Source organism: Macrotis lagotis, chromosome 5, assembly GCF_037893015.1.
Source record: "Macrotis lagotis isolate mMagLag1 chromosome 5, bilby.v1.9.chrom.fasta, whole genome shotgun sequence".
Taxonomy (NCBI): domain Eukaryota; kingdom Metazoa; phylum Chordata; class Mammalia; order Peramelemorphia; family Peramelidae; genus Macrotis; species Macrotis lagotis.
The window spans coordinates 193,398,811-193,421,869 of NC_133662.1; the positions used below are offsets into that span (position 1 = coordinate 193,398,811).

The following is a 23,059-nucleotide window of genomic DNA, read 5'->3' on the forward strand; positions in this document are numbered from 1 at the left end:
TTGAATGTCAGGCTAATCATTAAAAAATCTGTGGCAAAAATAACCCAGATGGAATATTTTTTTCCCTTTACCTAACAGTTAGGATGGTTAATGAATTCATAACATGTTAGACAATCTTTTGTTTATAGGACTCTCTCTCTATATATATATACACACACCGGTTCAAAGAAGGGCAAATTGGTATTCAACTCCACTTGGTTTAGTTTCCTCATTATTTAAGTTAAGAGGAAAGAAGGAGATGAAGGCAAGGATAGCTCACATTCTCAGTGCCATTTTGTTATTTACAGTTTATCAACTCAGCAGGGAAATTAGCCTGATAGAAATGTTTAGGATAAAGGAGAGGAAAGGCTGACCTAAAAGACCAGTCAGAGAATTTCTCACACATACAAAGAGAGAAAAGTGAGATTCTTTAGATTGATGGTACTACGAGTAGAAAAAGGACATAACAACTAAACAGATCAGAGAAATAAAAAAATTAAGTAAAAAAATTAAGGTTTTTGAATAAGATGCCATTATCTGAAATAACAGTCAGTTTTACTGACAGAAAAAGTAAAAAAATAAACAGATTTGGAGAGAAGATGCTTGAGATGCCAATTCCACTTCACATCATCATATCATCATGTTCAGTGAAACTAACACGCCCATCACAAAAAATTCACTTTCTAAAGCAAGGGTTTCCGATGTTAGTACTTAAGAAAGCATACTGAAAAATATGAACTTTAAAATTAGGAAATAGACTCAAGTACATTTTCAAAGCAAGAGGAATATCTAAAGCATTAATCTAAATATCTAAAGCATTATCAGCTAAATAAAATTTATTTGGGAAGTCAAATACTACTTAAACTTTTTATTGATTAAAATTAACTAGATGGAACCACTAAAATATGAAATAATAAACACCAAAAGTAGCTACTAACCACAAACTTGAATTAGTAGTTATTACTGCAAATGTATTCATCTACTGCGTTGTAATTAAACTTTAAATACATACATAATTGAGTGCTATAGCATTTTAATATGAGATGCAAAATTTGTCCTATAATTATTCATAATGCACTTTAATGATACTGGATAGAGATCTAAAATTTTAGACTTCATGTTTGTTTAAAAGGATAAAAAGACTACATTACTGACCTTTGGTTGAAAATAAGTCATGTAAGAAGGATTTCTATGTAACTATTTCCTAATAAGAAACAGAAAGTTTATGCTCTAATCTCCCATATCATTTTGTCCACATTACTTAAAAACTTGAGTCAACTAAAATACAGCCTTCAAAGTAACATGTGCAATATATTAAATAGTCTTTAAAGAAATCAGCACACAAGACAAGTATTTAGAGATAAGCTCATCAACACTTTTTATCCTAAGAAATCTAGTTAAGTTGTCAGGGTTCTACCAATACTGTTGACAAAAGCCACACCCTAAATATACACATTAAAAGTCTAGCTAAAAAAATAGAGTAATTTTCTAAGTTTTATTAAATATTCAGTATTTATTCAATTGTATTTGATAAATATTTCTTTAGCAATAATTTTTACCTGCTATATAGGAAATATTAATTAAAATATCTAATTTCAATATCTGAACAAAACCATGTATTACATAATCAGAGAATGTAATTTATACTTAATCCTAACTCTTGTTTCACAGATGAGAAAACTGAGAGCTCAAATACCAGTTGTGTGATTTGCCTAAAGTCATATGGTTTGTTAATAAAATATTAAGACTAGAAATAGGTCTGACTCTAGAACTATTTCCACTATATTATGCTTTATTAAGTGACTGAAACTTTAAATCAGCCAGACCCAGGATAACAATTATTGATTCGTGTGTGCGTGTGTGTGTTTGTGTAAGTAAAATACAAAGGAAAGATTTTTATCTAAACAGCAAATTCATATTTCTACAGGTCAATTCTCTTGAATTTACTTCCATGCTAACTCTCCTTCCAACTTTTTCCCTTTATAGGTGGAGAAGTACAATTGCTAAGTCAGATCAGCTGAGTTTCTCCCAGGCCCACCCTAATGAAAGCAATGCAGTTTTTCCAAATGGTGTAAGATAATTTTCATCAAAAGTACAGTTAAGGGGCAGCTGGGTAGTGCATTGGATAGAGAACCGGCCCCGAAGTCAGGAGTGCCTGAGTTCAAATCCAGCCTCAGACATATAATAATTACCTAGTTGTGTGGCCTTGGGCAAGCCACTTATCGCCACTGCCTTACAAAAAAAAAAGTACAGAACAGAATCTATAGGCAATATTTAAAATTTTTTTACATGTTTTGTTTCCCACACAATTAAATGGAAAAAATATTTTAAACCTATTTTAAGCTTTCAGGTCCAAATTCTTCCTTTATCCCTTCTCCTCCAGCCTGAAATCCTACACCATCTGATGTGTTTTCTTTGTGTGTGTATGTATGTGTGTGTGTGTATATATATATATGTACACACACACATATAAATGTATATGCAGTCATGTAAAATGTTTCCATATCAGTCATTTTCTGAAAGAAAAGTAGAATAAAGTGAAAGAAACAAAAAGTGATAAGTAGAATGCTTTGGTCTGTATTCAGATGCCATCACTTCTTTCTCTGGAGGTGGAAAGCATTTTTAATCATGAGTCCTCTGGGATTTTCAAATTGACAGTTATCTATACATCTCTAGACTAAATGATTAAAATATTTTAAACAAAATGGAAAAGAAACTAATACTATGAAAATGAGAGCACCTTTTCTATAGAGGGTGGAGAAAAAGATAACTAAGGACACAGGACACTCAACTGTTCACTGCTCCCTGCCAAGAAAACAATACATTGAAGTGCCAGTTATTTTTTGGCCACAATTCACAGATAGCCACTTTATTATTCTATCTAAAGTGAAACCACAGATTGTTACAAGATGACCCCAAAATCAAAAGGATGCATTCTGATTGATGGGGCTAGAAATCAAATATACCCTGTGATATTTCAAAGTCATTATCAGGCAACTAGGTTGTTCAGTGGATAGAGCACAGACTCTGGAACCAGAGGATCTGAGTTCAAATTCGACCTCAGACACTTAATAATTAACTAGCTGTGAGACCCTAGGCAAGTCACCTAAACTCATTGCCTTGCAAAAACATCAGTCATTTGATGCTCACAATAATACTATTAGGTAAAGAAGGGTTTAAAAGGACATTACAAATTGAAAACAATTATCAAGGTTAAAACCAAATTCACATTTTATAATTTATTCTCATCTTTCAGAAAGTGTTGTCTATTCTGAGTATAAAATTCCTATTTTATTAAAAAGATATGCTGTATCACATAGTCCCATAGGAACTCATCACAAGATGCATGGCCCTGAAACTAATTCACAGGTTTTGCCAAGAAAATTATCATTACACATTTCATATTTTCCTAGGAGACACACACACAAAAAAATGACTCAACATTTAACAGTCAAAAGCAATAGGAATAAGCTAATAGTTTTTATGTTAATAATCATCAACAAAAGTCTTCACTAAGAAGCAAGTTTTCTTGCTTCTAAATTTCCATCACAGATTTCAGGAAACTATCAGGGAGTCAGTCCTACATCTTGGAGATGCAATCAAGTACATAAGATTTAGAGAAAAGTCCTCCTTGTATATTGTACATTACCCTTAAGGGGGTTTTATTTAAATTTCAGAAAATCATCAGGTTTAAGTTTTACTTTTATCTTTGTAAATCTACTGCTACAGCTACTCTCTATTTATTACATTTTTATTTACACTTCCATTAAAGCCAACTATCCTCTCCTAACCTATTGTCTGGTTTTTAGTGATTATCATTGTGCCAACTAATTTTAAATTATTAGCATTTTCTATTTGCAAAAAAAGCTCACTGAAGATAAAAGATGAAGACAGGAAATAAAGGACAGAAAATATGTCCTAAACAAAATATTAAGCAACTTAAATCTACTCTTTTCATATGAAGAATACTGGATAAAACTTAATACTTTAGATAAAAGTGTTCATACAGAAGTTGAATAAAGTATTAAAAATATCAACACAATGAATTCAGTTAAGAATTAATTCTTTTGATAATTTCTGTCTTCTATAGAAAAGGGGACAGTAATCTGACAAAGGGTCCTACTGGTATAGGACAAAACTTTTGAGCTTAAGAGTCATAAGAGTGTCCCCACTTAGTAGCACCCCCTCTATACCTCAAGTTTATTGGCTTGCAAATAAAAGAAAACAAAGTGTTTCAAAATAAAAGAAAAGTGTTTCAAGATCTTTCAACTCAACTTCAGAGATTCTGCTAATCAATACCATCTCCAATAACTAGCTCAAGCACAGTCCAAAGCACATTAAAGTATGACCAATGTGACTATTTGGTCAATCATAATATTTCTAAGTAAAACTATTAAAAACAATAGGAAAGTTAGCATCAATTTTTCCTTTTCCAACATAAAACTACATAACATAAACTTCTCTGCAGATGGTTTGTTCCAAAAAAACAAATGTCTATTTCAACAATTCACACTCATAAAGAAGCTTTTAACATTTTGCCAACTCAAGGGGTTTGGTTTTTTTTTTTTTTATCACTTTTTTGGTACAGCAGAAAAGGTACTAGATTTGGAGCCAGGGTACCCCTGGGTTCACCTTCCATCTCTGCTGTTTACTGTGTAACTCTAGTCACTCAGACTCTCTGGGCCTAAAATTCACAGAAACATAGCATTATAGATTTAAAGCTGAAAGGAACCTTGGAAGTAAATTATTTTGACCTTATTTTATAGATGAAGAAACAAGTCTATGGAAGCTGTAAGTGGCAAGTTCAGGGTCACATTGCTAGTAAGTCTATGAGTCTGCATTTGAACTCAAGTCCTCCTAAAGTTCATAATCTTCTCTCCACTATATCACATTATCTTTCCTCATAGAAACCTTCCCTTTTTCTACTTGAGGTTGCCATCATTCTTAAAGCTACAATCTACAAACTCACATACCAATTCTCTTCTCTCTCCTCTCATGTCCACTTACCTAAAACATCTCTCACCTGGTCTGTCATGCCTTTCTAACTGGTGTCTTTCTTCAGTCATCTTTTGCTCCAATCTAAGGTTATATACCTGAACATATCAAGCCCACATTCTATTCTCTGACTTCAGGGGCTCCCTATTACCTATAGGATGACATGGAAAAATGCCTCTTTTTTCCTTTGCAAGCTCTTTGCACAACCTGGCTCCACAGTCTTCCCTGTCAGCATCCTCGTTACTTCCCTCTATAGTCCAGTCAAATTGGGGTTCTTGCTGTTCTTCACATGCAATATTTCATTCCCATGCCTGGAATGACCACCCTCCTCTCTGGCTAGTTTCCTTAAAATTCTACTAAATAACAAAGCTTCTACAGGAAGCTTTTCTTAATTTCACAATTACCTTTTCTCCAAAGTCGTTATCTATATTTTTAAACTTTTTATGTTAAATGCCTTTGCCAATAAAGAGTAAGCCCTTGGGGCAGCTAGGTGGCGCAGTGGAGAGTTCTGGCCCTGGAGTCAGGAGTATCTGAGTTCAAATCTGACCTCAGACACTTAATAATTACCTAGCAGTGTGACCTTGGACATACTTACTTAACCCCATTGCCTTAAATAATTTTTTTTTTATAATAAGAGTGAGCACTTTTATCTTTTTAAATCTACTGTGCAGTAGTGGCTAGCTCGTACTGAGAAACTGATAAATACTTGCTGGTTTCATATAGGAGTCTGCAAAATTCTTAACGGAGGAAAATATTAATGTTCCTTCACAATAAATTTCCTGGCTTAAATTGTAGAGTCATTTCTATCCTTCTACATAAAAGATTACAATCTGCAATTGTACAAAAACATTCATAGCAACATTATGTGATGATCACCTACAACAGACTTACTCATCCCAGTCATACAATAAGCAAAGACAATTCTAAAGGACTTGTGATAGAAAATACCACTTGCATCCAGAAAAAGAACTACTGAGTCTGAATGCAGATCAAAGGTTATTGTTTTCAACTTTTACAATTTGTTTACTGTTTTTATGGTTTTCCCCTCTCACAAATCCCCCTCCCTTTTTTTGCTCTTATTCTTCTTTCATCAGGATAAATATTTAAATATGTTTATCATATTTATACATGTATAACCTATACTAGATTGCTCTGTCACTGGGAGGGAGGAGTGAAGGGAGACTGGGAGAAAAATGTGATACTCAAAATCTCACAAAAAATGATTACTGAAAGCTAAATTTGCAGGAAATTGGAAAAATAAATGAATTTAAATTAAAATGAGAGTGTTTCCATATAATGTAATGGACAAGATGAGACAAAAATTAAAATATATCTAATTTGGGAAAAAGAAAGCAACTCAAATTTGATCCTGAATAAATAACACCATGAGAAAAAAAATCTAGGCTGAAAGGTAAACAATTTGCTTACAAATTGTAAGATCATTAGCCTATTAAAAACCAATTAATTGACTTAAAGTTAACTTTAAAAGGTTGAACTAAAAAGTCAAATTTTGTCTTTCCCAAACTGGCAATAAGGTTGAATCGATGAAGCAAATCATCAAATGTCACTACTACCACTTCACATAACAAATATCATTCCTTTAAAAAAAAATAGCAATAAACCAAGGCAGCAAATAACCAAAATGGAATTCTGTTACTAATGGTGCTAAATATACAGAAACATAACGAGTTGCATAGATTTGGTTTATTTATACTTGGGATAATGCTAAAACAAAGACCAAATACACACCTTCTGAGAGGAAAGTTCCTTTTAAACAGAGCAACAACTCAGCAAATCTCCTGACATCACTGACATCATTGGATGCATTTCCAGTGCAATATTGGGACTCTTACAATGATATGAATGCAATGTATGCTGCTCAGAGAGTTGCTCTCAGGACAGTGCACCAGTTTCCAGAATTAAGAGTAACAAAAAGGCTTCATAGAGATAATCAGGCAAATGTTTTAAAACCATACTTGTTGCTTTCACCATTCTAATATATCTTAATAGTTGCAGTGCTTCTGAAATCCATTCCATAAAGGACTGGAAATAGAAGGTAAAAATCCTTTAAGAAAAAAAGAAGAGAAGTATGAAATACACGGGAACATAACAAATATGGCTAAGTTCCCATTACTTTATTTCTGAGAATGAGAAAACATTTTGGGAGAAGGCATGGTTTTCCTTCAGGACATCCCTTCAAGCTCAATCTTGACCTAATTTTTGTCCCATACCATCTATCTGTGAGTAATCAATCTGTTTAAATGCCTCTTTAAGATTTTTATCTTTAACTTATGCAACTTTGGGGGGTAGAAATTTTTGGAAGCTTACCCACAGTAATGTGTCTCCTTTACCTTAAAGCTTACCCCCTTTCCCCTTCCAAGTTGAGAAAGGCCCTTAAATATACTACTCTCTAAAATGGTCAGTACCTACATAATGAATACATCACATTCCTCCCATTGCTCTTTTATCTATCCAAAATGAAGAGTTCTTTATTTTGGATCTACATTCAATAATGAAAATTAAGCAAATCTGTTCCCATAATACTAAATTTTATGGAACCATTAATTTGCTTAACTTGACCAAAAAAAATCAATAAGAACATGCTCTCCATAAAAAATCATTAACTCCACAATTAGAATATGTTTACAGGGGAGACAGAGATGCCTCTAGAGAACAAAAATGAGAAAAGCAACCAGAATTGGAACCAAGTAAATAGACAGTTTTGTGCTATAAGCAACACAATTTTGAGTGTGTTGTGGGACTGATTTATAGAAGATAACTGAAAGATACCAAAAACATAAAAAAATCTCAAACTGTATAAATACCCCAAAAAAGGGCATTTGAGAGTACATTTATTGCAATGGTTCTCTATGCTAACTCTCCTTTATGTAGAAATTCCTTCCAGGCATCTCCAGCTGACTCAAGGACACTGCAGCACTGGCCACCATCCTCCTCTTCCTCCTCCCACACAACCCAGGACACCAGAGCCAGGATGCTGGGCTCTCCACCACCCACCTCAGTCACTTGCTGCACATTTCCAAACCAGGAAACCTCAAAGCCCACTCTCAGTTTTCTGACTCTCTGGGTGGGTGGGCCTCTCCCCCCATTAGTGTGTCAACTCCTTGGTGAAGGCAGGATTCTCTGCCTTGTCTGTATTTTCATCTCCAGCATTTAGCACAGCTCCAAGGAAGTGAGTGTGATCAAGTTTTACCATTCATTCCTTCATCAAAATTATTCAAGGTTCCCTGAAAGAAAATAACCCTGTTTCAAGTCTCTTGGACTGTAGATACTGGGCAAGACACAAAAGTGGGACAGGGATGCACATAATAGCTATTTCCCATTCTGATGAAGAAGACACCACAGAGTCCAAGCATCCTTTCCTCCACCCTATGTAATTCCATCTCTATGACCTACCCTCTTCTCTCCACTCCAGCTCAGCTTCTCCTCACTTCTCACCTCCTCTTTGGTCTTCCTGCCTTTACTCTCTTCTCACTCTTAAATCATCTTCCACAGAGTCCCCAGAGATGTTCCTAAAGCTCGGGTCTAACCAGGTCACTCCTCCAAGCTCTCCCTCTGGCTTGCTCAGAGCCCTCAATCCCTGGTGTCTTTGCACCGGCTGTCCCTGTACCCCAGAGACACTCTCCCTCCCTCCCTCCACCTCTTGAAACCCTGCTTTCTTGCAAAGCGTTGCTGAAATGCCACCTTCTGCCTGAAGTCTTCTCTGATGCCCTCAGATGGTCGTGCTCTCCCTCCCTAAACTACCTCGGATTCATCTCTATCCTGTAAGAACTCCCCACTGGAAGAGACTCTCCTTGAGGACAAGGACCACCGCCTCTTCTCCTTCTACCTCCTGGGCCCGGGGCAGTGTCCGGCACATGGCAGGACTCCCTGCCCAATGCCAGATTTGGTACTCAATCGTCTCTCTGCGGGCCCCGGCCTTAACAGCCCCGTAAGAGACTGAGAAAGCCGAGACGTGATGCACCTTCCTACATGAATACTCTCCACTTCGCTTTCTTAACTTTCCTCAGCAAATGGTCATTTTACAAGTGTTTCCACATGAAACTGGCGCACAGCTTTATGCCAACTGTCCTCTCTCCACCGCGGGATGTGGAGATCCTCAAGAGAAAACCCAGAAGCGGTGCCCAGGGCCCCGGGGGAAGCTTCGGCGGTACCTGGAGACCGGGAGCAGCCCCTGGGCAGCTGTCCGCGGCTCCGCAGGGCCCAGCCCGGGGCCGGCCGTCTGGCTCCAGCCTCGGGGTCCCCCCTCGGAACGCCTGCTCCCGGGGGCCGCGGCCCCGGCCACGCACCGGCTCCTCCCGACCGAGGAGAAGCGCCAAGGCCGGGCCGGGCACTGCGATTCTGGGGCCCGCGGCGGCCCCGCACAGGTGAGAACACCGGGGGCCCGGGGAGTCGGAGGGGCCGCAGCGCCGGACCCCGCAGCCGGAGGGCGGAGGCGCACGCGGCGCCCCGGGGCTCGGGCCCCGACTCTGCCCGGGGGCGACCGAGCCCTCGGGGCCCTCGGCCGCGTCCCGGCCCGGAGCCGGGCGGCTTCTCCCTCCGAGCTGCAGACCCTCCTCCGGGAGGCGCCTCCCGCCCGGGCCCCCGAGGTCCCCCACGACCCCCGACACGCGCCCCCGAAGCACTTCATGGAGGGGGGCGAAGGCGCTTCTCAGCCCAGGACACCCTCCCCCGGGCGGAGCCGGGCTGCGGGGGGCGCTCCGGCCCCGCCAATTCCGAACCCCTCCAGAGTCTGGGGGGCCACGGGGGAGAGGAAGGAAAAAGTTAAAAGGCAGCGGCGCGGGGGAAGGAACAAAGGAAGGAAAAGGGAAGAGGAAAGAGGAGGAAGGAGGGGAGAAGGTCTCGGGCACGGGCCCGGGCAGTGGGGCCAGGTCCCCCCCAGGGACAACTCGGGGCGCGCCCCCCGGCCCGGCCCCCGCAGGGCCCCGACTCCCCGGCGCGGCCCGGGGCCAGGGCGGCAGGAGCGCCTGCGGCCCGGGGTCCGGGGCTGGAGCCCGGGGCCCGGAGGGCGGCCCATCCCGGGAAGCTCCGCACGGCCCGGGCCCAGGAGGCTCAGCCCCGCGGGGCCGGGGCCCGGGGCACCGAGGCCGGGGGGCCGGGCCGAGCGCTCCCCCCACTCACCGGCGGAGCCGCGGCGGCCGGGGCCAACCTGGAGGTCCTGCGGGGCCGATGCGGGGCCGCCTCCCCCGGGCAGGTCGGAGGCAGAGCCCGAGCCTCCAGGACTGAGGAGGCGCCCGGCCCGGCCCCGCCACGCCCCGCCCGGCCTCCGCGGCCCACGTGGGCCGCCCCCGGAGCCCAGGGATTGGGCCGAACCCTCCAAGGGCGGGGCCTAGGAGCCCCGGAGCCCCCGAGGTGGGCGAGGGCCGCGGGGCGCCGCGGGGGTCCCAGACCTCCAGGTTCCCCCGAGTTCCGGCTGGCGGCGCGCTGGGGTAGGGCGGGGCGGGCCGGGCCGGGGCGGGGCGGGGCGGGGCGGGCTAGCGGCGGGGCCGGGCGGGGCGGGGCGGGGCGGGGCGGGCTAGCGGCGGGGCCGGGCGGGGCGGGGCGGGCCGGGCCGGGCGGGGCCGGGCTAGCGGCGGGCGTTGGCCCCGCGTGCCCCGGGCCGCAGCCAGAGGGCAGCCTCGACTCTCCCGGGCCGCGGGCCGGGCCTGCACCCTCCGCCCCCCCTTTCCGCCAGGGCCCGGGCGCCCTCGGTGGTCCTGCCCCCCAGCCCGCTCCCCCGGCTCCAGCCACCTCTTGTACATCATCGTCAGTCACGAGGTCTCAAGCACGAGCCCCTGGAACTACTGGGATTAAAGACTGATGTGGATAACAGCATAGAAGGCAACTAGGTGGTGCAGGGCGAGTGCCGGGTGTCAAGTCAGGAAAACCCGCCTGAATTCCATTCTGACTTCAGACACAGTGACCCTGGGCAAGTCGCTTATGCCTGCTTGCCTCAGTTGCCTCATATGTAAAATCAGCCGGAGAAGGGATGAAAGACCACTGCAGTGTGTTGGCCAAGAATACCCCAAAAGAGATCATGAAGACTGACACATCTGAAAAACAGCCTAATAGCAACCATTTAAATATAATTGGCATTTACTTAATAATACTACTCATGTTACATCTAAAAATATTGTTCTTGGATTGTTAGTGGGCTCCGTGACACAAAAAAAGGTTAAAAACCCTTGATAAAAATATAGATATACAACCAATCACATAGATAAAATATATTTTAACTTTCCATTGGTGCTGTATTTTTTTCCTTCTTAAAAAGAAATGGTTTCCCCTATTAGAAGTGGTTTCCCCTATTAGAATGTAAGCTCATTATATTAGTGGTCAAGTAGTCCAAATGGATAGAGCAACCTGCCCTAGAATCTGGAGAACCTGAGTTCAAATTTGGTCTCAGACACTTACTGACCTTGAGCAAGTCCTTGAAAAAGAAAACAAATTGTGTCCTTGGTGTCATTGTGCTTGCTGGAAGACACCCCTATCACCAGCTTGCCCCAGAACCAAGGGTCTCTTTCTTGAGTAGGAAAATCCCTAAAAAAAAAGAAGGAAAAAATGAAGAAAATTTTAAAAAGGCCCAAAGGCAGCTCTCTACCCATACCACTCCCTGTCACTCCAGACCTACCTGACCTCAGCCCTGGAGCATTTAGAGAAAAACCAATGAAAAGAATGACAGGGCTCCATCAAAACAAAAACTCCAGCTTCCAGAGTGGACAAAACTGACCAAACAGGTTATTAATCTCGATTCCAAAATGGAAGCAATTGAGACACAAGGAATCAATTCAGACCAAAAGCAGGACCTGAACATGAAACACTAAGACAACTTGTGTTGTCCAGGCCAGAGAACATGGGAGAAAGGGGGTTTCGGGAGGGGGGAGACCCTACAATGCAGGAAAAACACTCCTAAATGATTCAAGGACCTGATAGTGCTGTATTTATTGGGGGGGGGGTAACTTTTTTAATAGTGGATAGATTATTGAACCTGTAATCAGAAATTCCTGGATTCATATCTTGTCCCTTGTGAAGAATAAGACATTTTCAGACCTGGTAAATGCATTGTACTGGGGTGCAAGGAGAGTTGTTCTGCTTTTGTTTTTTAAATTTGTGAGTGGATGGGGAGATGAGAGTAAATGATAGTAACGGGCTCAGAACAGAAGTTCTGAAGGAAACCCAGATGAGTAGAGAATAGCTTTGGAATTAATACAGTGAATGTCAAATATTTTTAAAACAGTGACTAATAGAGATTCGTGGTTTTGTGTAGTTCTCTGTTCTTTGTAAAGAAAAAGTTCATGTTTGTGGGTGTTTTCCAAGTTAAGACAAAAATAATTGTATAATTATTTTTTTTTTAAATTTAACAGAGCAGCTAGGTGGTGCAGTAGATAAAGCACTGGTCCTGGAGTCAGTTCAAATCCAACCTGAGACACTTAAGGACTTAGCTCTGTAGACTTGGGTAAATCACTAAACCCCATCACCTTGCAAAAAAACAAAAAAAAAATAAAAAATAAAAAATCTTATCTCTGCCACCTACTATCTCTGAACAAAATAACTTAACCTCACTTGGGCTATTTCCTTATGTGTAAAATGGGCATTATAACACCAATGGTTACTCCTTTGAAGGGTGGTTTTCAAACAAAAGATTCTATATAAATGTCTAATACTCATTCCACTGTTGGCAGAATGTTGGGGTTGTTTTTCTTTTTTTGGTTAAATTTGTCAACTTAGGCAGTTAGGTTGGCAACTAAATTCATTATGATACCACCTCAGAGCAGGGAAAGCCATTCTGATGTTATGCTACTAAAAAAAAAAATAGCTTCAGGTTATAAAGGAAAATTACCTCAAGTTTACCATTTTGTACTAGTGCATATGTCAGGAGGAGAAATCAAAGGGTTTCAGTAATGGAGTCTACCTCTGTATTCTATGAAACATGAAAATTAAAATGAATAGCATTGCAGCTAAACTCCTACTAAAAATCTAGTGCATGTGAACCATAAACTCAGCTATGGAAGATCAAAAAAGGAAAGCTCATCATTAATGCTGACTGTATCTAATTTGCTTCTACCATAGCAAGTTTCTGCTTCATCCAACTTTACCTAAAAGAACATGGGATCCTTATTGAATCTCTTAAACTGTTTACTTCCCTCCTTAAGGTAATGGATAAAATACTTTCTATCAGTGATTTTCTTTAATCTCTTCCACAAAAATACTGCATGAGCAAGAAAGCAAATGAAAGTATCATGAAAATATTAAGAGTTGAATGGGAACTCAATCATCCCCCTTCATTGATAAAGAAGCTTCAGACTCGGGCACAGATAGCACAGTATATAAAGTGTTGGGAGTTAGAAAGACCAGAGTTCAAATTCTACCTCAGAGGCTTTAGCTGTGTGACTCTGGGCAGGTCACCTACTCCTTGCAACAGTTTTCTCAGCTGTAACCTTAGGTTAATAGCAGCAACTATTTCACAGGGACGTAGTGAAGAGCAAATGAGATTATATAGATAAGATGCTTTGCAAACCTTAAATGCTAGCTATTATTAAAGGTTAACTAATTTGTCCAAGTGAAGTGACACAGATGATACTCAGATTCCAAATTCTCTTTCTGTGACACCACACATTTACCCCTTGTGAAGAATAAGATTACATTTTAAGACTTGGTAAATGAAGAGTTTTATTTTGCTTGGGCCCAAGAAAGGGTTATTTTGATTTTGTTTTTTAATTTGTAGAAGGAGAGACTTGAGTAAATGATAGTAATACAAAAAAAAAGTATCAATAATGCATTTTTTTTGCTCAGAAGGAAACTTAAATAAGTACAACAGCTTTAGAATTAATATAGTGAATGTCTATTTTTTTTAATTTAAGTTTAAATTTAAAACAAAACAGTGAATAAGAGTTTCATGGTTTCATGTACTGTCTTCTGTTCTTTGTAAAGAGTTTAGCACAGGATTTTTATGTCAATCCTTAAAGATTTTCTTGTTCCAGTAAAGTTAATAGTAGATAGTAGACTAATGTCAATCAATATTGTATTAGTGAAGCTTTTAAATGATCAGATCTTTAATATTTTGAAATGTCAGTAAATTTCTCCCATTTTCTTTATTTAATAAACCACAGGCCTGCAAATAAAGTTAATAGAGCTGACTCAAGAGGATAGTCAGCATAGGATAGGACTAATCAGGAGTTTGATTTCCTCACAAAATCATAATTATCCTGAAGCTTTCTGTAACTGACTCTCCTATGTCTTTCCCAGGAAGGCTGACAACAGCAAGAAGGACATAGCACCTGACGACAACATTGTTAACATCGTTAATGTCTTTCTTCATTCACTCCCCAGAACACATCGTTGAACCTCTTGAGAAATATGCTACTCCTAGGAACTTTAATAGAGTGTTTTTCTACCAGATTCTGTATATAAGGATGACTGCCTATGTTACAGTACCAGAAAAAACTTCACTGTCAGTCTGGGAGGCAGAAATGGAACTGTTTTCTAAGACTGAAGAAAAAATTTCATTTATAAACCTGCTACAATAAATGTTCCTTAATTCCATTATCACCTATTGAGGAAATAAAAAGATCTGCTCATCTTTAGTCCCTTAGATGTCTGAATATCAAATTAAATAAAGTAATTAAATGAGCATTTGTCTCTGTGATCAATACTATGCAACCTTAAGGAGAAAAGAGAACAGAAGCAGTTCATAGAGCACTATGATCTTGAGGCTTCTGCAGTTCTCTGACTTTAGAGAAGGAATATTAATGTATATTAATGGTTTGGCTTGCAGGAGAGAAGACTCCTACAGACATGATAACTGCCATCAAGTTTTGAAGAATGAACCATGGAAGAGTCATTCAACTTTAAAGAATCACTGAAGAAAGCTCCAACCATCTAATCCAACATATACAGGAAAGGAACCTCCACTAGGAACAATTCCTTGAAAACCTCCAATAAGATGGACCTCACCACCTTTGGAGGCAGCCCATTCCAGACCTCATCTCAAGCCTACTTTGGCCTCTTTGTCCCTTTCACACATTGCTCCTAGATCTTCCTTCTAGGACCAAACAGAAAAAAAACCAAACTTTCCTCCACATGGCAAGTCTCCACAACAGCTCCCATGTTTGCTCTGAGTCTTCTCTTCTCCAGGCTAAAAATATCCAATTCCAACAACTGATCCTCTCATGACAAGGCCTTAAAGCCCTTCACAATCCTTGTTCCACATGGTCTTGATAGGCAAAAATAGGAGCAAACAGATATATGCTGGAAAGAGTTTTTCCCTAATGTAAATCCTAATTTTTCCTAACATTTAGCTCCATCCAAAAATGAAATGGGCCGCCTCAGAAGAAAGTGGATTCTCTCCTTCCCTTAAGATGTTCAAATCAAGACTGGAAGATCCCTTCTCAGGTATGGTAAAGTGTTTGATAAATGCTTCTAAAATGATAAAATACAAAGAATGGATTCTCATTCAGGTACCAGTTGGACCAGATGGTCTCTGAGGTCCCTGTTAATTCTTTGATCATGATTCTGGTTGAGGGTTGAAGGCTTGAAATTCTTGAAATAAATGGACTCCAAGACAAATTCAGTTCAGAGTATGTTCAAATATAAATTATATTTGAATATACTAATTTTTGAATACTATGAATATGTTAATAATTAAATTATCTAAGTTGAAATTAGTGGGCAAATTTCCAGGATTTCAGTTTTATGAGTCAAAGAGATAGTAAAGATGAAAAATAGCAATTAATGCTGACGTGTTCTTAAGGTTAAATTTTATGAGACTATAATTGATATTATTCTGAGTCTGATTCTAGACTCAAGAAATCAAGAAATGCTATTGAACCAAGATCAATAATACCTATATCTAACAGGTTGATACTGTGACATATCCAAACTACTCTAACATGCAGTTTGAGGTCTAAACTATTCCACTGAAATTATACTCTTTTTGATATCATAAACAATAACTACATGAGTTCTTGGACTTGTCATTTGTCTGTAAGGTCTTTGAGTATCTATGAGTATTTGTTCAGACAATGTTACAGCAGTTTGTGACAAAAATCTACTATTTAGTGAGGTTAAATTGAACGTTTTCTGTTTTATGTTCAAGAAAAGAACTGCAGAAGTTTGTGCTACTCCAAAAGAAAATCCAGTTTTATTTAGGTCTATCACTGAACCTGGAGCATGTTGTGAAGGGCAAACATTTTCCTATAGACATTTGATGCAGTCTGGAATTATTAGTCTATGCATACACCCCATCACAGTCTTTTGTTACAATTTGCATCTTTTGTTCAAATTCATTTGTGTGGCCATTAAACTTATAAAAAAAAAGTAATTGGCTCTATGCCTAGTTTTTGGTGTTTTTGGCAAGGCAATAGGGTTAAGTGTCTTGCCCAAGGTCACACAGTCAGTATTAACTGTCTGAGGTCACATTTGAACTCAGGTCCTCCTGCCTCCAGGGCTGGTGCTCTAGTGTTACTACCTCTGTACTCCTCTTTAGAACTGGATCTTTAGCAGCATCTAAGATGAGATAGGAGCAGCTGAAAAGTGAATAACTAGAACAAATAACTGAAGCAAACAGCTGCTGGAGTGAAAATATTTTGAGGAAAAAGAAGATGATTTTATATATGCAAATACACACACACACACACAAACACATGTATATGTGTGTATCTAATATGAAAACTGGGTTCAGAATGTTTGTCTATCAATACCGCAGTATACTAACTTGAACCACATAAGAAGTTAACCTTTAACTTTTCCCTTTATGGAGCTTGAATTCATGATGAAGGATAAACTAAGTGAATGGCACTCTAAAGAAATTAATGGTGGTAAAATCAATACCAATATAAAAAGCACTCTTAGATCTTAGCTTACATATCTAAATTTGTAAATATAAAATTCATAATCAGAAGAATTTATTCTGCAAGTCAGAACTTCATAGTATTTTTTTAGGTTCAGTGTCTAAATCAAGTATCTGATTTAGATAAAAATAGGAGCAGCAAAGAATGTTGGCTAGGTGCAAACTCTGGTTTAGCAGTTTCTAATTTGATGATCTTCATATAACTATTAATTGGATTAGAATCAAAAGGTTTGAGCTAGTTTTCACCAAATAACCTAGTTATTGGCAAAGCAAAATTAACTATTAAATTATATTAAATTCCATTTTACAAGAGACTTTAAAAGGGAATCTCTGAAAGTGACAGAGAAGCAGCTCTACTAGAAGAAGCTGCTCTAAGAACCTGCCTCTTCCAGAATGCCAAAGACCAGTTGCCTACAGTCTGACTGTTCCAGAAACCAGAGTTGCATGAGACAACTGAGCCCTGGGATGAACTGAAAATATGAACAAGAGAAATGAGTTAGTGAGCAGACTATTTGCCAAGCACTAGTGTTCTTCATGTGCCCTGCTTGCTGAAGCTGCTGTTACATTGGTCCATCTCTTTTCCTCTTTCCCTCGAACTATTCCCATCATGTAAAACACTTTAAGCCCATTGTGGAAAAACCCATAATTTAGTACCTACCTTTAGGTCCTGTCATGCCTTGGTGAGTCGATACTGGGATTTATAATTGTTATACCAGTTAAGTGATTCATTGAGGAGAGTGTGTCTCTTAGAGGACCAAAGTGAGAATGAAGAAATTTAATTTTAATGATGTATTGATATTAAAATGTAATACTGCCTTTTCTGAATCCTTTCCCTTCACCTTTCAACCTAGATTTTTAGAAAGACCTCTTAGGATCACATACCTGCTTCTCCCTAGGTTTGGTCTGACCTTTTGGTTTTCCTTCTGTAAACAGAACTTGAGCTGCTTAATGCTTCCAAGAGACTTTCAAGTGTCCTTGGTCCCCTCATCAAAGCTTGAGGCAATCTGGCTTTCAAAGGAGAAACCAAGTCAGTGGTTTTTCTTGATCAAATTTCTTAAGGATGCTCAATCATCACAAAGCTTTGTTCCTCAGCTGATCTCCCCCCCCCCCCCCCCTTCCACAATGAAGTAATCAGGAGTTGAGAGCTCTTAGTTCACCTCATTAAAAATCAACCAATCTGGGCAGCTAGGTGTCGAAATGGATACAGTGTGGGCCCAAGTTCAAATCCGATCTCAGGCACTTAATAATTACCTAGCTGTGTGGCCTTGGGCAAGCCACTTAAACCCCATTTGCCTTACAAAAACCTAAAAAAAAACCCCTCAATCAATCAATCAATCAATCAATAAATCAACCAATCAACAAGGGGTTCCTTTCTCTTGTTAGGGAAGATCTCAGTTATTTGCTTTTAGGAAGACAGATTTGGATATAAACTGGCCTAGATTGTTCCTTTGGCATCTTTGGTCACCAAGAGAGATCATTGTCCTCAATTTATAATTTGATTAACTGATTTTTTTTTGTACCTGAAACCTTGGCTCTTAGAATTTCTACCCAATTCAAGTCTCATCAAAAACAAAAGATAATTTATTCTGAAAGAAGTAATAACAGGATGCTAGTTTTCCATGTTTATACACCGTAATTATGAACATTAAAGGGAAAATCTGTACTCACAGAAAAATAGTTTCACAAAGATCTCATAAGCTTATCTGGGTTCAGAAGATACATAATAATAAACTTAGTGCTCTTTACTACTCAATGTTTTCATTTCTTTGAAAAAATATTATTTCCACTGTTTCAATTAAAAAAAAAATCCTAATGGTTACCAAGTCTTTACCCCAGATTGTGATTTACTTAATTTGCTTTGTCAACGTTCCCTTTCCTTTTACTTAAAATAGAAGTAGATAGATGGAGTAATAATCACAATTTTCTGATGATCAGAGAAAACAGGCATAGCAACTATAAAAATATTCGAGAGCTCCAATATCTAGCAACCTAGAAGTGATAAAAAGAGAATTGTGAAGATATTTATTAATCAGTCCATTCTTTCAGAACTTGGCTGTTTAAACATCCACAAGATTTTTCTAAATATGAGTGCTAGGTAGCTAGTCCTGGTGGTGCAGTAGATAGAGCACCAGCCCTGGAGTCAGGTGGACCTGAATTCAAATGTGGCCTCAGATTCTTAATAATTACCTAGATGTGTGACCTTGGGCAAGTCACTTAACCCCATTGCCTTGAAAAAAACAAAAACCAAAAAAAACCCCAAATATAGTAATTTTGATACCCTACCAAATTAATCAGTATTTACTCAGTTTCATTGTTAATGGATTGCAAATTTATGGTAGAATTAAGAATTATATACTAAGGATTATATTTTAGTCGAATTATAAAATTGACTGCTTTGGTTGTTGTTGTCCTTTCTCCAAGAGGAACAAAATGACATCACTGAGTCCAGGACAAGGTACAGTGTGTCTGACTGTGGCTGATCAGATCAATGTGAGCTGGAAGGCTCTACCACAGGTCAGGCACAATCCACATAAAAGTTTGAAGTAGAGGTATCTATGTTTGCACATTTCCCATTTCTTTTGAGCTGCTTTGTAGGACCTGCTTGCAAAAAGGACTCCCTGCCCCACCCTCCAGGGCTCCTGTCAAAGCCCTGATCAATCAATCTCTTTACCCCTTTTTCCTCCCTGTGTCAGAGCCCCTAACACAACAGATAAGAGTCAGGATAACCTTGGTTGAGATTTCTTCTACTTATTCCTTTCCCACCTGTTCCTTCTTTTCTGTTTTTGACAGCAAGTATATAAACATATTTGATGTGTTCAAAGGGCATACCATGTGCCAAGCAGAATATTATTAAATGTTCTTACACTTACACATACACACACACATAAATATCAATGTTTGATTCATGGCTTTTTTTTTTGGATTCATGGTATTTATTAACCTGTTTCAAAGACTTGTTGCCTTTTAACCTAGGGATTGAAGGTACTAAGTTTTTACCACATTTTGTATTAGTTTAATCTATGCCTTTCTGAAAATAACATGGGAGATAGACATGCGTACAATTTTTTTTTCCATCAAGACTTGATTTTTCATCTGTTTTGGGAAGTTTCAGATAGAAATTTCTTTCGGGGAAATAGGATCAGAAATTTAGTTGTAACTTAAAGATTCCTTAGCTAAATGACCTGTCCCATGTGCATACACTACTATTATGTCTCAGAATAGAAATCCAAGTCAACAATGTTCTAAGACACTTGGTCCCTTTATCTTTTAGGTCACACCAACTTCTGACTTCATAGTTAAAAGGCATTTTATTATTTTTAGGCTAAATAAAGACTTAAGGTGTGGCTAAGTGGCATAGTGGATAAAGCACCCGCCCTGGAGTCAGGAGTACCTGGGTTCAAATCCGATCTCAGACACTTACTAATTACCTAGCTTAGTGGCCTTGGGCAAGCCACTTAACCCCGTTTGCCTTGAAAAAACCTAAAAAAATAAAAAAAAATAAAGACTTAAGTATTCTTGTATGCTGTGGAGCCTAATATTTCCCGTGGTGCTTTAACAAAATTCCTTTCTAAATCATCCAGATTCCATTGATGATCTCCAATAATGGGAACAAAACTACTTTTCAAAGCAGCCTTCTTGACTTGGAGATTGTTGTTCATAGGATGGCTGAGTTCAGTTTTATAATTCCACAGGTTTGGGGACTATCTTATGAAAAAAATCCCTTTCAACAACACAGATTGGCAACACTGAATTATAGCTTTAGAACTGAAAGGGACCTTAGTGGTCCTTTAGACAACAGCTCCTCAATCAACAGATGAGGAAATCAGTGTTTTAGTCATAGCTGCCCTGAGGGGGCAGCTAGGTGGTGCAGTGGATAGAGCACTGGCCCTGGAGTGAGGAATACCTGAGTTCAAATCGGGCCTCAGACACTTAATAATTATCTAGCTGTGTGGCCTTGGGCAAGCCACTTAATCCCATTTGCCTTGCAAAATCTTAAAAATAAATAAAAATAAAATGAGTCATAGCTTAAGAATTTAAGGGATTTGCCCAGTTCCCAGATAGGATGTATCAAAGGAGGGGCTTAAATTAAATGCACTGAATGGAGTCAGCTCTCTCCCAAGAGTATTTAACCCTTAGGAAATCAGCAATAAATCAGGACTTGAGATATTATCTATTGAATATCTAGAGACTTAAGTGATAGTTAATACTGTAATACTGCAGATTAAATTTAAAATGTGTCAGGGAGCAGGAGGAATCAATTCTTTTACCAGTTTACACCAAGGCTTGATGGGATATTGCCTTTCATTAAGAATACAAATTGGCCCCGAGGCCCCGCCCCTGGGAAGAGGAATACCAGCCCCATCACGAAGAGATTGTCTTCAATGCTGATGAAGCACACAATATTGTGAAAGAGTGTATTGATGCTATATTGGGTGGTGTGGATTATAATCAGAATAATGTCAACCAATGGACTGCAGCTATAGTGAAGCAATCCTTAACACATTTGGTAAAGTTAGGGAAGACATATATAGTTACTTGTGCAGTAATGCAGAAGAGTGGATCTGGTTTACACACAGCCAGCTCATGTTTTTGGGATACCACATCTGATGGAACCTGTACCATAAGATGGGAGAATCAAACTATGAACTGCATCGTCAATGTTTTTGCTGTTGCTATTATCCTGTAACTACATGGAAATATTATACCAGAGCCTTTAACAGAAGAAATTATCAAAATGTTCTTGAATAAAACTATTCATAGTATTATTTAATTATCTTATTGCACTAGAAGTGAAAATGTGTAGTTGGCTTTAAGACAGTCAAAATTGAATATTATAATGTAACTAACTAATATAGAGCTCAAAGTATACTTTAATTAAATACTTACATAGTTAGAAAAATATCAAACTCAGAAAAATAAGACATTAAAATGTCTAAATACTGAATTTATATTTGCACCAGCCTTCCCTTAACACTGTATCGAGGGAGTTGGAGGAATAAAGTTTGTTTTAATAAAGTTCTTTCGAGGTGGAAAAATAGAATTCTATCTGCATAAGCCTGTATAAATTAACCCAAGTTCTTAGTACAATAATTATTAGTGCCTCATTTGGTTATACATGCAGGATGCTATAAGCATGTTTTTCTTTTTTTTTATCAAATACCGTTATATAGTAATTAGAATTAACTTTTTTAAAGTTGTTATTTAATGATTTATTGCCTTTTATTTGGAAATTCCAAGTTAAAGGTTGGTAGAGTTGGTTGGTAGAGTAAGTTCTCTAGCCCACTAAAGTTCACCTAAGAATAATCACAATAATAATTGTCTTTCAAATCATTCATTCTATATTCAGCAATTTGTTGATCATCCACTATGTGCAGCATTCTGTTTAGTTGCCACATTGCTGGTGCCTTCCTCCCAGTTTGGAAACTGTAGCTTTTTTAATTTGGATTGTGAACATGGGAATAAAAAAATTTGGTCTGCAATTTAGAATACATAAGACAGTGAGATTTAATTTTAAGAGAAAAAATAAAATGAACAGAAGCCATGTAGAAGTTAGCCAAATCAAGTTATTGCTATAAGTAGACTTTATTTACCATTGTAGACATGACTTAGAGATATATTTAAAGAAAGTCGGTATAAATATGCACATTTAATTTTGTTGTTAGTTTCATAGCTAATTTATATTTATTGTTTTGATTATTAACTGGCATTTGTAAAACTATATGATGTTTCAGATATATTGAGTAAGTTATAAATATAAAGTATACATTCATTAGCAGGTTATATAATAACTCAGGGCTTATGAAATGTAGAAAAAACATAATGAGAAAAGAGTTTAAATTAGTGTACACACAGGGCTACCAAATGTGAAATCAATCCACTGCCTAAGCAAGAAAATAGTTATAAATGCAAATTGAGTGAAACTAATATGTTGAATTTTGGAAGAAATGCTGAGTGATAATATAGTAAATATTAGTGGGGCATAAGGTGGTGATATTTGCATGTTTGTTTTTTAGCTATATAAAAAGGACAGTTTAAGAACAAATGAATATTAGAAAAAGATTAGTTCACTTTAAATGCTGTAATGTACCTCTTTTGGCACATTAAAAAATAATCTCATAACTAGTACATTGATGCTATTTTCTTGCACTTGAAGATTGTACTAGAGTGATCAAAGTACTAGTGTAATTGAGTGATGTTATTGAATCTCAGTTTCTTAAAAAATAATCATGGAAAATATGC

At 38.8% G+C, this 23,059-nt stretch overlaps 1 protein-coding gene across 5 annotated transcripts in view; it reads right to left on the minus strand.

Annotated features, from left to right (window-relative positions):
• Nucleotides 1-23,059, minus strand: part of LOC141488257 (rho GTPase-activating protein 29-like) — a 100,642-nt gene that overhangs the window by 58,225 nt on the left and 19,358 nt on the right. For 2 of the 5 annotated variants that reach the window (XM_074188205.1, XM_074188204.1), the window contains 2 exons: nt 17,702-17,823; nt 11,390-11,511 (listed from right to left, as the gene is read on the minus strand). The exons of 1 other annotated variant lie outside the window; for it this stretch is intronic. The gene's annotated coding sequence lies outside the window, so the exon portion shown is untranslated. Of the gene's footprint in view, nt 1-10,113; nt 10,191-11,389; nt 11,512-17,701; nt 17,824-23,059 lie in introns of those variants that run through there. 2 more of the 5 variants (XM_074188206.1, XM_074188208.1) reach the window with 2 other exon arrangements.